The sequence below is a fragment of the Cherax quadricarinatus genome, chromosome 40 (genome assembly GCF_038502225.1).
Source record: "Cherax quadricarinatus isolate ZL_2023a chromosome 40, ASM3850222v1, whole genome shotgun sequence".
In the NCBI taxonomy this organism is placed as follows: domain Eukaryota; kingdom Metazoa; phylum Arthropoda; class Malacostraca; order Decapoda; family Parastacidae; genus Cherax; species Cherax quadricarinatus.
This window is the reverse complement of record NC_091331.1, coordinates 7,714,304-7,729,960: the sequence shown is the minus strand read 5'-3', so window position 1 is coordinate 7,729,960 and position 15,657 is coordinate 7,714,304. Positions and strand designations below refer to the sequence as shown.

The 15,657-nt window shown below is 39.3% G+C and overlaps 1 protein-coding gene across 1 annotated transcript in view; it reads right to left on the bottom strand.

The window, feature by feature from the left end:
* LOC128687384 (extracellular serine/threonine protein CG31145) overlaps positions 1-11,086 on the bottom strand; it is a 339,879-nt gene extending 328,793 nt beyond the window's left edge. The window contains exon 1 of the mRNA XM_053774842.2: positions 10,819-11,086. The gene's annotated coding sequence lies outside the window, so the exon portion shown is untranslated. The remainder of the gene's footprint in view (positions 1-10,818) is intronic.
* Positions 11,087-15,657: the final 4,571 nt, after the last annotated feature.

The following is a 15,657-nucleotide window of genomic DNA, read 5'->3' as shown; positions in this document are numbered from 1 at the left end:
TTAAGGTTTCTGGGCTTTCATAAGTATCTAAGCTCTTTCTCCCATGAATACAGAGTGCTTCTGATAGTGTATTTTGCACGTCTCTATAAACAGAGAGTATTGTGAATCAGCATCTGGTGCCGCATGAATGAACTTGCTTACTATTTCCCGTTCGAATACTGGGGATTTGTGCTTATACATTTAATATAGGCAGAGGTAGTCACGAAACTACCTGACTCCATATCTCTTCCGTCGTTTGGTGGATTGATGAATATCAATTCATATTGGTGCTAGGTAGGTATAAGGTTTATCAGGAAACAGGACAAGTGTTTCCTGACGCGGGTCTTAGTCATATGATGGCCCTCCACTGGAGCTTCTGGTCATCTGACTGAGGCCTTCCGCTGGCTTACCGGTCCACCTCTTTAATGGTTATTATTAAACCCGTTTCTTATATTGGCATTAAAAATTTCATGATATCAGTGGACCAATTCTACAAGAAGTTTTTGATTTTGATTTTGCATATGGAATAATATATCATATAAAACATTTTGAGACCAAAACACTCAAAAACCTTTCTCCAAATACTAAATGGTCGGGGTATATGGATGATGAACGCTGTCTGAGGCTTTACGAGTCATGATGACCTTCTACCCAGACAAAACACAATGGTCTCTGCCATAACGTTCACTGTGGAATGTGAGGAATATAGAGTGGTTATATTTCTGGATACACACACTTGTAGGACTGATATATAAAACAGAAAGTATTTATCGTAAACCAACTAACATACATTCTAACATATTCTACCACTCGAATCACCTGGCACAAGTGCCACAGTGAATTTATTTTTATGTTTTTAAAAGCCCCTAGGAAATGAAGTCCTGACTTTTATAGAGGGAAAATTAAAAAAAAATCATGAAATGGTATCAGACTTACTACATCCACAAATGTTTATCATTTTTCATAAGCAAAGGAAAAAATGTACAAAACTAAGCTTAACACAGAACGGTTATACTAATAAAGGACCCCAATGGAAATAAGTCACTTTGACTTTTTTGGGTTATCCCAGGTTCTCTACACATATGCTGCTCTGTATCATAATCTATATAATTATTTTTGGGTATACCTGAATAAACTTACTTAACCTATACAGGGTATTTCAAAAAGATGAACTCAGTTTCAAAGCAGTATATTTCACGATCCCGCCCATCTCTTTGAAACACCTGTATAATGACTATCTCCCACAACTTCCATACGCTCTTGAATACTTTTTACATTTAATTTGCTTTTGAAACATGACAGTAATGTAAAAATGAATTCAATTAAAAATTCTCGTCAAGTATCTTTGGCTTTTGTATAGTATAAGCCATTCCTTGTGGAAGCGGTGATTGTTTTTATGTTGGACAAACTGGGAAGCCAATTTAAGACCAGAGTTAAACAGCATAAACATGCAGCAATTACTAGATAAGAAGTCAGTGTTTTGTTTATTCCCTGAAGGACAATATAACATCTCTGCTATATAAGACTTCTTTTGATTTATCACTTTTACTGATTCTTGATAATTTGAGAACTAAGAAAAGCACTTGGAATAATAATAATACTCTTCATGGAGGTAAAATTGTATATATGCATATATAGTTTCCAAACAAATAACTGTGTGATGGAAAACATCAGCTTTGGGCCTTTCTCACTAGTGTTTCGTCAGGAGCTATACAGTGTTGCAAGAGTTGCAACAGGCAGGTTAAAGGGAAAGATTCCCTCAGACAGGAACGTGTCTGGCACATGCCTAGAATTTGTGTTTTCCATCTACCAGTGGTTTATTTTGCACTGTTGAAATCACTTTATATACATACATAATATATATATATATATATATATATATATATATATATATATATATATATATATATATATATATATATATATATATATATATTTTTTTTTTATTTTTTTATTATCACACCGGCCGATTCCCACCAAGGCAGGGTGGCCCGAAAAAGAAAAACTTTCACCATCATTCACTCCATCACTGTCTTGCCAGAAGGGTGCTTTACACTACAGTTTTTAAACTGCAACATTAACACCCCTCCTTCAGAGTGCAGGCACTGTACTTCCCATCTCCAGGACTCAAGTCCGGCCTGCCGGTTTCCCTGAATCCCTTCATAAATGTTACTTTGCTCACACTCCAACAGCACGTCAAGTATTAAAAACCATTTGTCTCCATTCACTCCTATCAAACACGCTCACGCATGCCTGCTGGAAGTCCAAGCCCCTCGCACACAAAACCTCCTTTACCCCCTCCCTCCAACCCTTCCTAGGCCGACCCCTACCCCGCCTTCCTTCCACTACAGACTGATACACTCTTGAAGTCATTCTGTTTCGCTCCATTCTCTCTACATGTCCGAACCACCTCAACAACCCTTCCTCAGCCCTCTGGACAACAGTTTTGGTAATCCCGCACCTCCTCCTAACTTCCAAACTACGAATTCTCTGCATTATATTCACACCACACATTGCCCTCAGACATGACATCTCCACTGCCTCCAGCCTTCTCCTCGCTGCAACATTCATCACCCACGCTTCACACCCATATAAGAGCGTTGGTAAAACTATACTCTCATACATTCCCCTCTTTGCCTCCAAGGACAAAGTTCTTTGTCTCCACAGACTCCTAAGTGCACCACTCACTCTTTTTCCCTCATCAATTCTATGATTCACCTCATCTTTCATAGACCCATCCGCTGACACGTCCACTCCCAAATATCGGAATACGTTCACCTCCTCCATACTCTCTCCCTCCAATCTGATATTCAATCTTTCATCACCTAATCTTTTTGTTATCCTCATAACCTTACTCTTTCCTGTATTCACCTTTAATTTTCTTCTTTTGCACACCCTACCAAATTCATCCACCAATCTCTGCAACTTCTCTTCAGAATCTCCCAAGAGCACAGTGTCATCAGCAAAGAGCAGCTGTGACAACTCCCACTTTGTGTGTGATTCTTTATCTTTTAACTCCACGCCTCTTGCCAAGACCCTCGCATTTACTTCTCTTACAACCCCATCTATAAATATATTAAACAACCAAGGTGACATCACACATCCTTGTCTAAGGCCTACTTTTACTGGGAAAAAATTTCCCTCTTTCCTACATACTCTAACTTGAGCCTCACTATCCTCGTAAAAACTCTTCACTGCTTTCAGTAACCTACCTCCTACACCATACACTTGCAACATCTGCCACATTGCCCCCCTATCCACCCTGTCATACGCCTTTTCCAAATCCATAAATGCCACAAAGACCTCTTTAGCCTTATCTAAATACTGTTCACTTATATGTTTCACTGTAAACACCTGGTCCACACACCCCCTACCTTTCCTAAAGCCTCCTTGTTCATCTGCTATCCTATTCTCCGTCTTACTCTTAATTCTTTCAATTATAACTCTACCATACACTTTACCAGGTACACTCAACAGACTTATCCCCCTATAATTTTTGCACTCTCTTTTATCCCCTTTGCCTTTATACAAAGGAACTATGCATGCTCTCTGCCAATCCCTAGGTACCTTACCCTCTTCCATACATTTATTAAATAATTGCACCAACCACTCCAAAACTATATCCCCACCTGCTTTTAACATTTCTATCTTTATCCCATCAATCCCGGCTGCCTTACCCCCTTTCATTTTACCTACTGCCTCACGAACTTCCCCCACACTCACAACTGGCTCTTCCTCACTCCTACAAGATGTTATTCCTCCTTGCCCTATACACGAAATCACAGCTTCCCTATCTTCATCAACATTTAACAATTCCTCAAAATATTCCTTCCATCTTCCCAATACCTCTAACTCTCCATTTAATAACTCTCCTCTCCTATTTTTAACTGACAAATCCATTTGTTCTCTAGGCTTTCTTAACTTGTTAATCTCACTCCAAAACTTTTTCTTATTTTCAACAAAATTTGTTGATAACATCTCACCCACTCTCTCATTTGCTCTCTTTTTACATTGCTTCACCACTCTCTTAACTTCTCTCTTTTTCTCCATATACTCTTCCCTCCTTGCATCACTTCTACTTTGTAAAAACTTCTCATATGCTAACTTTTTCTCCCTTACTACTCTCTTTACATCATCATTCCACCAATCGCTCCTCTTCCCTCCTGCACCCACTTTCCTGTAACCACAAACTTCTGCTGAACACTCTAACACTACATTTTTAAACCTACCCCATACCTCTTCGACCCCATTGCCTATGCTCTCATTAGCCCATCTATCCTCCAATAGCTGTTTATATCTTACCCTAACTGCCTCCTCTTTTAGTTTATAAACCTTCACCTCTCTCTTCCCTGATGCTTCTATTCTCCTTGTATCCCATCTACCTTTTACTCTCAGTGTAGCTACAACTAGAAAGTGATCTGATATATCTGTGGCCCCTCTATAAACATGTACATCCTGAAGTCTACTCAACAGTCTTTTATCTACCAATACATAATCCAACAAACTACTGTCATTTCGCCCTACATCATATCGTGTATACTTATTTATCCTCTTTTTCTTAAAATATGTATTACCTATAACTAAACCCCTTTCTATACAAAGTTCAATCAACGGGCTCCCATTATCATTTACACCTGGCACCCCAAACTTACCTACCACACCCTCTCTAAAAGTTTCTCCTACTTTAGCATTCAAGTCCCCTACCACAATTACTCTCTCACTTGGTTCAAAGGCTCCTATACATTCACTTAACATCTCCCAAAATCTCTCTCTCTCCTCTGCATTCCTCTCTTCTCCAGGTGCATACACGCTTATTATGACCCACTTCTCGCATCCAACCTTTACTTTAATCCACATAATTCTTGAATTTACACATTCATATTCTCTTTTCTCCTTCCATAACTGATCATTTAACATTACTGCTACCCCTTCCTTTGCTCTAACTCTCTCAGATACTCCAGATTTAATCCCATTTATTTCCCCCCACTGAAACTCTCCTACCCCCTTCAGCTTTGTTTCGCTTAGGGCCAGGACATCCAACTTCTTTTCATTCATAACATCAGCAATCATCTGTTTCTTGTCATCCGCACTACATCCACGCACATTTAAGCAACCCAGTTTTATAAAGTTTTTCTTCTTCTCTTTTTTAGTAATTGTATACAGGAGAAGGGGTTACTAGCCCATTGCTCCCGGCATTTTAGTCGCCTCATACGACACGCATGGCTTACGGAGGAAAGATTCTTTTCCACTTCCCCATGGACAATAGAAGAAATAAAAAAGAACAAGAGCTATTTAGAAAAAGGAGAAAAACCTAGATGTATGTATATATATATATATGCATGTGCGTGTCTGTGAAGTGTGACCAAAGTGTAAGTAGGAGTAGCAAGATATCCCTGTTATCTTAGCGTGTTTATGAGACAGAAAAAGAAACCAGCAATCCTACCATCATGCAAAACAGTTACAGGTTTTTGTTTCACAGTCATCTGGCAGGACGGTAGTACTTCCCTGGGTGGTTGCTGTCTACCAACCTACTACCTATATATATATATATATATATATATATATATATATATATATATATATATATATATATATATTAAAGGCACAATCATGAATACAACAGTAAAACATATCAAGGATTATGAATGTCGTCCAGTTCCTCTGGACGACATTCTAGACGCGAGCCAAGTATGCGGTAAGCATTTCCCTCTCTGGATGGCCACGCTGAGACGCTGGAACATAAAAGTGGCTGCCCTTGCATCCCTAGTGGTGTCAATGAGCCTGGAACCCAGTTCTTTGAGGAAACTGTAGCATTCTTTCCCCACGATCCCAGGGTATCCGATCCCACTGGAACAAATTTCTACTGATATATATATATATATATATATATATATATATATATATATATATATATATATATATATATATATATATGTCGTGCCGCATAGGTAAAACTTGCGATTTCTTGCCGAATAAGGCAAGTGAAAATTTGTGTATGCAATAATTTCGCAAAAATCATTCTGAACCTTACGAAAACAATATATTTCATTGTGTTTGTTTATTATTAAATTATTGTAAACTTATCTAAAACATATTTAGTTGGATTAGGCTAATTTAAATTGCTCTTGTTATAATAAGGTTAGGTAAGTTTTCTAAGGTTCTTTTGGTACAAAATTATTGATTTTTACATTAACATAAATAAAAAAAATATATTTTTAAACGTATAAGAGAAGATTTTAGAAAGGACTTATTTTTAAATAAGTTCCTGCTAAATGACTAATTTTACCTATTCGGCACGACATATATATATATTCTTCTCGGCTTATATACAGAGATAAATACTTATCACTGTTGATACCCTGATAAAGTGATACTGACAATCTTTTATGAGACAGTTTAACCTAGCATCTCCGACGTAAATGTTTTGTTATTCCCTTATAATCTGTATTGAGGAGGATACACTCAGCAGCGAGGAGAGACTTTAGTAAAGTTTATCAGCGTGTTATGAAAACGGGTGTGACGGGAGTGGCTAACTTGATGATAAAATACGTAAGTATCTAGGTATAAATACTAACCAGAGGTGAAATATAATATCCAAAGGATGAATAGCGTATTACTAGTGTGATGTGGACTTCTCTACTGGCATTCAGTGCTAACTCAAAATTGGAGGGGAAGGTTCAGACGCTTCCGACCGTCGTAGACCATTATCGCCCAAAAACGTTGTCTAAATATTGATTTGAAATTTGTGAATTAGTTGTGAACTATTCCAGTCAGGGTGGTGTGGTTAGTTGTGAATTGTTCCAATCACGGTATTATGGGTTAGTTGTGAAATGTTCCAGCAACAGTATTGTGAGTTGTGAAGTGTTCCAATCACGGTATTGTGGGTTAGTTGTAAATTGTTCCAGTCACGGTATTGTGACTTTCAACGCTGGTTTACTAAACTTTTACAAACAAAAACAAAAAAAAAAACTGAAAATGCAATTACCATGGTCATACAACAACACCTGAGGAATGCAAGGTAGACGAGTTTGATCCAAGATCACATGATTGTCTTGTCGACATATTTTTCAACTTTGTTTATAGATCACAGGATGCAAGCATTAAGTTCCCCCCGTCTTCTAATAACATGTTCATTTTCCACTATAATCTCCCTTGTCCACAATTACTATCGCATTCGCTTTGTCTGTTTCCTAAGGTGTTGGAGAGGTCTGAGCAAAGCTCAATGTGAGTGTGAATCGAACCTGCCTAGCATGGGCCAGTAGGACTACGGTAGTGCTCCTCCTTTCTCGTGTTATTTGCAATTCGTCCTAAAGATGAAACCACACGAAGAAGGGATCAATAAAATTAACAACACAGTAACTATCATTATTACTCAGGAGAGGAAGAGCGCTAAACCCTGGAGAATGGGAAGCGAGTAGATTCAAGCCAATGTAGGGGAAGGGCAGGTGTAGTTCTTTGCATCAAGAACCATTTACTGGCATTATGGCATCTTATCAAGAGTCCTTCACTAGCACTAAGAACTCTTCACCAGTATCGAGACCTTCGCCGTCATCAAGGCACCTTCATCAAATAGACCTTCGCAGTCATCAAGGAACCTTCATCAAGAGCCATCTACCAGCATCAAGACACCATCAAAAGCCCCCTTTACTGGCATCAAGGCCCCTTCATCAAGAGCCCTTCACCAGCATCAAGGCACCTGTCACGTGATATCTCTTCTTGGCCTCAGTACTAACATAGCAACCTATCTTAATTATTATTATTATTATTATTATTATTATTATTATTATTATTATTATTATTATTATGATTATTATAATTATTATAATTATTATTATATTTAGGAGGCGAATGGCTAAACCCGTAGGTAGCGATACAGCGCCGGGGAATGGAAGTATTCAGGCTCGACATAAAAGGAAGAGGCGAGGAGCTCCCATTCCTTCATTAATTTGGTTAAACTTGACGTAAAATAACATGTCTAACTTGTTTGTCACAATCTAAATTCTGAGTGAGAGGGAGATGAGGGAGAGAAAGCCAGTCCTCAGGTGACCCCAGTTTTTATACACCACTTTCGCACGATGCAACGAGACGAAGTTATTATTAATTAAGTTTATTTAGACACAGGTACATATAAGCACAATTATTATGCATAGCGTAAATTACCCAAAATAACTCCAAAAAAGGTCGGGTAAAGTGACTTATTTTTCACTAGGGTCCTAGTAATATCTTATTATTTAAATTATTGTTGTTAATATTATTATATTAAAACAAGCTGTAAAACCGTATGAGTAATGTAGCGCTACGTATTCAGGCATCAATAACGAAAATCAGGGAGCGGGTGGAGGCGTGAAGCCTTGACAAGTGATTTGTTGGCAATCGCATTCTTACGGTTTCGTAAATCAATAACACCTTCATTCATAAGTCATTGTAATGGGAGGGGCAGTGACTGGTGGAGCAGCGTTAACCCTGTCCAGTAACTGCATATGGACGCCAAGGCATCCTCTAATACTGCTTCGTTTCCAGCCTAGGAGGCTTGCTCTGAGACCCCTTCCCCTCCACCACCCTACGAGTAAACGGTAATCCACAGAACCACTAACAGATAACCCATAATCCTCCGTCCGCTAGTGGTGGGGCCTTGTGCCTCACCAGGCTGGTCATTAACCTGTAATTATCAACTCATTTAATGTTCTAAGTCACTATTATATTTTTATCGACGCTCTCTTGCACTTGAAGGGCAGCCTTGATGCCGAAGGGCTCTTGATCCCAGGAATTAAGGAGTCTGATTCTCTGAATATAGCCTGAGTTCCTAACCCCCATTCCCTTTCCCCATTCCCCAGGCGCTGCATGGCTCCCACGGGTTTAGCGCTTCACGGGAATGTAATGAAAATCAAGGCCTTTTTTTTAAAGGCTTTTTCTAAAAATCCACATTACTATGTAATTTGTAACAGTTCTCTGCATTTTTTACTTTATTACTTTCTTAAACAACATTAATTGAACCAAGACGACTGAACAATTTCTATAAACGTTCGTTAACTCTGCAATCTGAGGTAAATTATTTTTTGCACAGTAAACAGGTGATATCGCAATATACAGAACAAACATTGTGAAAAAAAACAGAAGAATTCCAAGAGCTTTCGTGATTTCACACACGCACACACACACACACACACACACACACACACACACACACACACACACACACACACACACACACACACACATATATATATATATATATATATATATATATATATATAATTTTTTTCTTTCAACAAACCGGTCATATCCCACCGAGGCAGGGTGGTCCAAAAAAGAAAAACGAAAGTTTCTCTTTTTAAATTTAGTAATATATACAAGAGAAAGGGTTACTAGCCCCTTGCTCTCGGCATTTTAGTCGCCTCATACGACACGCATGGCTGACGGAGGAAGAATTTTGTTCCACTGGAGGCTTGTACTGAGTATTCGTGGAGGAGCCCAGCCTGTCCGTCTGATTGTTTCTTAGGTTTAGTCGAGTGAGCTAGAGGGTTAAGTAAGGTTTGCCAGGAAACAGGACAAGTGTTTCTTGACGCAGGGTCATAGTCATATGATGACCCGCAGCTGGAGCTTTTGGTCATCTGACCGAGGCCTTCCTCTAGCTTACTGGGCCACCCCATTAAAAATTAAGGTTGTAATCATAACCAATTTATTATACTAGAGGGTTCTGAGGGAAAGCTTATGTGCGAGGTACGAACGAGGATCACGTGACTTAAGGCTTGGCCAGGGAGCCTACCTATAAAACAGGGTTATCACAGCATATACTACACAAATATTAGACTGCTGAGAGAGATCCGTGGTGTGGTGTGTGGAGAGATGGCAACCTACATGCATCATGGCAGGCAGCAATCTGGGAAGAGGAAGATCAACCTTGGCTTTTCTGGGTCCACTGTCACCCCCATCCCCTCTTCCCCCCATCACCATCTCTCCCTCGTCTCCTTCCCCACCACCACCACTATTATAACCATCATTTCTTTCTCAATAGTCATCATTACCACCACAACCACATCTTCCTCCACAGTCACCATCACTATTTCTTCCAGCATTTATCTCTCAATCGTCACCATTATCCCCACAATCACACCTTCATCATCACCACTATTACCAACATCTTCCAATCACCACTACCACATCTTCCTCCTCCATCAAAACACACACACACACCAGGAGCTGTGAATCGACCCCTGGAACCACAACTAGGTGAGTACACACACACAGCACAACGTACTCAAAATCGCCACTTAAAGCACGCTGAGGGTACAATTTTGCCCCCAGAGACAATTTGTATTCAGAGGTGTGTTTGTCCCTGAGTTCATGGCATTTCCGAAGTCATCTAGAACTATAACTGTGTAATATCTTCCCTGACTTTTTCCACACACGTATACTTATTCTAGTCTCTGACGGTGACCTCATTTAATGGACAATTCACCTTAATGATCTTTGGAACCTTCAGATGCGTCTGTACCGTGATGGCACCTATGACACCATTGTTATTCTGGTCACCACATATCTAAAAACATTCACTACGTCTCTTTACTTTCATCCATAAACCTGCATGAAGGTAAAAGTGGATATTAATTATGCATATTTATCTCATTTCTCACGTCTGCATTGCTGTGATATCCATGTTTTTTTTTTTTTCAATAGATATGTGAAAAGATTCGTTACTTTTGATCCTTTCATCTCTAGTTTTGAGTGACGGTATCACCAAGGTGTTGGTGGGCTGTTAAAAATACACACTTATTCCGTTCCTTATTAATAATATTGTCGAAAATATTACTCCCCTGTAAAAAAGTATTGCCCACATACCTTGGAAGTCTTATCTTGTGGGTTCCAGTAACACAAGTTTTTTTTAATAATGTGCACTAATTTTAGGTAAAAAAATACTGAAGACGAATATCCTATAATACAGCAAAGAAACAACACATGTCTTAGTGCACGGGGAGAGTTACGAACAAAATCGTTCCTGTTTTCACGCCTCGACGTTTCGAGAGGACAAAACTAGGGAGAGTTCACCCTGGGAGGAGCGTACAACCATCCTCACTCACAGTCCACAACACACTGAGCTCTACTATGCACGTTTTCTCCATCTCAGGCCCGGAGCCGTCTATGCCACAGAGGTGCCAAGTGATGTTTTTGTTGGCTGCAACATTTATTTATTCAGTTTAACACATTTTAAATACCTCATTCATCGCTTTGTTGAATCAAAGATTGAACCCTTGGTGGAAATACCGCATTTTTTCCATTGGATACTACGAATTCACGAATACATTGTGCATACGATATTGTCATTCGTAAAAAGTGTCTCCGTTTATGCTTCACGCTCATATATTACTGTTTTAGGAATTGACTCGAAAGACTTTACTGAACAAATAGTTTAAAATTGATCAAAACACAGTCAAATAATCGATCAGACCTGAGTCAAAGTAGGAGTATTAACTCGCATTAACTATCGGTGGTGACTATTTAAAGCGACATAAGAAGCTCAAGTCAGAGCTGAGACCAGGGCTTGAGACAAGATAGGTTACCATAGCAACTGACAGTCAGGTGACGGGAACATCCACTAGGTGGGGACAAAAGTGAGATTACACCCAGAACGAATCGCCTATGCATGGATTAGACGGTGATGCAGCACTGCACGTTACGACTTCCTTAATAACCTATCTGGCCGCGCATATGACAACCTCTTAAATGAACTCGGGTAATTGGGACGGCTGTACTCGCAGCCTTGGCATTCCTGTTACGCACTCTCCAAGACAGCCTTGACTGATAGTGGAAAGGGGGGGGGGCGGGATTTTCGTATTAAATATCACCTAATTTGCTAAGACTGGCGGACTGACGGATCACCTTCGTTAAACAGCGAATGAGAACTATAGACGCGAGCAAGCAGACATTTGTAATTCAAACTTGTATATAAATACATACATACATACATACATACATACATACATACGAGTGGTTTTAAGCAAATAACAATACTGCGACTAACCGGGGAACGAACCCCCGATACTTTAGCACACCTAAGAAGCCCACCAAAATTCCGATAAGCCTTAGTCCACTTGGTCATCAAACATCAGGTGCCCAGTACCACTGGACATGTCACCCCCGATGCCAGCACATACGTGGCTGTAGAATACTTCCCGTTTGGAATACCAGTCTTCACGAGCAGTACAGATATTAATATATATATATATATATATATATATATATATATATATATATATATATATATATATATATATATATATATATATTTATATATATATATATATATATATATATATATATATATATATATATATATATATATATATATATATATATGTCGTGCCGAATATGTAAAACTGGTCAATTAGCAAGAACTCATTTAAAATTAAGTTCTTTCGAAAATTTTCTCTTATACGTTTAAAGATATATTTTTTTCATTAATGTTAATGTAAAAATTTTTAATTTTGCACCAAAAGAATCTTAGAAAACTTACCTAACCTTATTACAACAAGAAAAACTTATTTTAACCTAGCCCAACAATATATATTTTAGATTTGTTTACAGTAATTTAATACTAAACAAACACAGCGAAATATATTTTTTCCGTTAGGTTCAGAATGATTTTGGCGACATTATTGCATACGCAAATTTTCACTTGTCCTATATGGCAAGATGAACGTTGCTATTTAAGCCAAGATCGCAAGTTCTACCTATTCGGCACGACATATATATATATATATATATATATATATATATATATATATATATATATATATATATATATATATATACATACATATATATATATATATGTGTGTGTGTGTGTGTGTGTGTACTGCTCGTGAAGACTGGTATTCCAAACGGGAAGTATTCTACAGCCACGTTTAAAGTTCACCTTTGTTAAAATATAAATTAACACCTCCCCTTAAAAGTGACCGAGAAATTTTGTTAAGAAACGAAGGAATAATATAGCTAAAGATTGAAGGAAATCCTTCGCTAAACAAATAAAATAATATACGAAGACCTTCGCTAAAAAGCGAACGAAGGGGGGGATAAAACGAAGAAAAGCGAGTGAGGAAGAAGTTTACGATATCGTCTTGAGTAGGAACGTAATGAGGTAAGGAAGATAGTGAGCGCTGGGACCTCTCTGCTTACTGAACGGCTTAGCTAGGGAGAGCAGGAGAGGGAGAAAATAGAGAGAAGAGAGGAAGAGGAGGGGGAAAGAAGAAGACAGGGAGAGGAGGGGAGGAAGAAAATTAGACGAGGAAAGGAACTATGGAGAGGAGGAGGAGGAGAGAAAGAGAAGGAAACGGGGGGGGCGAGAAGGGAAGATGAAGAAAAGGGGAGTAAGCAGGAAATGGAAGAGAAAGGTAAAAGAAAAGGAGATAGAAGAAAAAAAATTTAATGAATAAAAAAGATAAGATAAAAGAAAGAGGATGAGAAGAAACAAGACGAAGGAAATGGAGAAAGGAAGATGATGAAAGAGGATAACCCAACGTCGAAGACAGAAATAACGAAGAGAAGGGAGAGACACAAAGACAGTAGCGAGGATGTACTAAGTGACCAAAGTTGTACTGAATTTAACGAAGCGCTAAACCTGTAGGGATGTGTGCCTAGGAGGTAATTCAAACACAAGGATTGTGGGGGCTCGATCCTCTGTTTTACATTTCTTGAACTGCAGCAAAAAAGTCACACTCAAAATACTAGGAAGAGTCCACGTGAGAAACACACTTGTATTCTCTCTCTCTCTCTCTCTCTCTCTCTCTCTCTCTCTCTCTCTCTCTCTCTCTCTCTCTCTCTCTCTCTCTCTCTCTCTCTCTCTCTCTCTCTCTTTAATCTCCTGTCTTATTTGGTTGCCTCTTGTTTGCCTTATTCCTTCAAAAACTGTAACGAAGGACGGAGGGGTAATAATCTATAGACAATTTGAAAAAACAAATTTAAAGGAGGGCTGTATTCTGTATTTTTGTAGTTTTTATTAATAACAATAAATTTTTGTAATTGCTGATACTGCCGCGGGGGCGTTGACCCCCGAAACCCTCTCCAGGTATACTCCAGGTACACTGTGCAGTGTGGAACCTACACAAAAATGAATTCATAATTTCAAGTGAGGGTCGCATCCATTTCCTAGAAGGGCCACATGCGGCCCTCGGGCCGCAGGTTGGGGACCCCTGGATTCTGTACCATCATTGTACAGTATGCTGTCTTTCCCAAGGGAAACCCCCTTAGGGAGGGGTGTGGGGAAGGGGAGATATACCAGCCTTTATAAGGCAATGGAGGCGAGGAACAGAGAGAGTCGGTGGGGAGATATGCTGCAGAGAAGAGAGCTCTGTGTCTGACTGGGGTGAGCAGGTGGAGCTTTCCGGTGTGAGCTGGACTCAGTTACCATCTGGCTAAGACACTCGTTGATAGACAGGTGGCTTGCTTTGAGTGTGCTCACCTATATGTAGTTGAAGGGGTTGATTCACAGCTCCTGGCGTGGGTACTCACCTAATTGTGGTTCCAAGGATCGAGTCATAGCTCCTGGCCAGGCCTGTTTACTGGTTGCTACTAGGTCCTCCTTCTCCCTGCTCCATGACCTTTATCAAACCTTGCCTTAAAACTATGTATGGATCCTGCCTCCACTACGTCACTTTCCTGACAAGTCTATGACTGAAGAAATAATTCCTAACATCTCTTTAACTCATCTGAGTCTTCAACTTCCAATTGTGGCCCCTTGTTTCTGTGTCCCATTTCTGGAATATCCTGTCTTTGTTCACCTTGTCAGTTCCTAGCAGTATTTTATATGTCGATATCATGTCTCCTCTAACCCTCCTGTCTTCCAGTGTGTGTGTGTGTGTGTGTGTGTGTGTGTGTGTGTGTGTGTGTGTGTGTGCATTATACAGCCTGTGAGAGTATAATACACACACTGTATTCTCCATTATCGAGTTCTGTAATAGTTCATTATGTAGTCCCCATAAGTTCTATAATATTCTCTACAGTGACCAACAGTTAAACTGTACAAGTTACGTATTTTGCTGTATCTCTATTAGTTAGCGTTTTGAACAAACTGTATTATTATTATTATCAAAACCAAGCGCTAAACTCACAAGGGTCATACAGCGCTGTGTATAAACTGTGAAATACAACTTTGAAGAGAGAGACCATTCGCTTTCCCCTCATCATTTTATTCAACAATAAAGAGTATTGTAAGACCGACTATCAGACTATCTTCAGTATCTTTATGGGTATCTTTATTGTGGAAACGTTTCGCCCCACAGTGGCTTCATCAGTCCCTTTTGTCGCAGGATGTATCCTTGTCAAGACTGATCGACTAATTACATCGACTCCAGGATGAGGGACTGATTACTTCAGTCTCCCGATCTTCACTATTCTTCTTTGTTTTGGACTGAGAAAGCCACTGTGTGGCGAAACGTTTCCACAATAAAGATCCCCGGGTTGCACATATGTCTAATTTATAAACATGTCGGTTCTCTGAACTATTCATCTACATTGGTGATACCGAGAAGATTGGAGCAGACTCCAATTTACCCAATACGGAGGTAAATTAGCGGTAACGTAAAGTCAGTAAAGTAGCAACGGGAGATGTCAGTAAAGTTTCAGTAAAAGTTCCCAACTTCCCCTACTGTGAGTAAGAAGGGGCAATTCCCTTCCACTTATGAC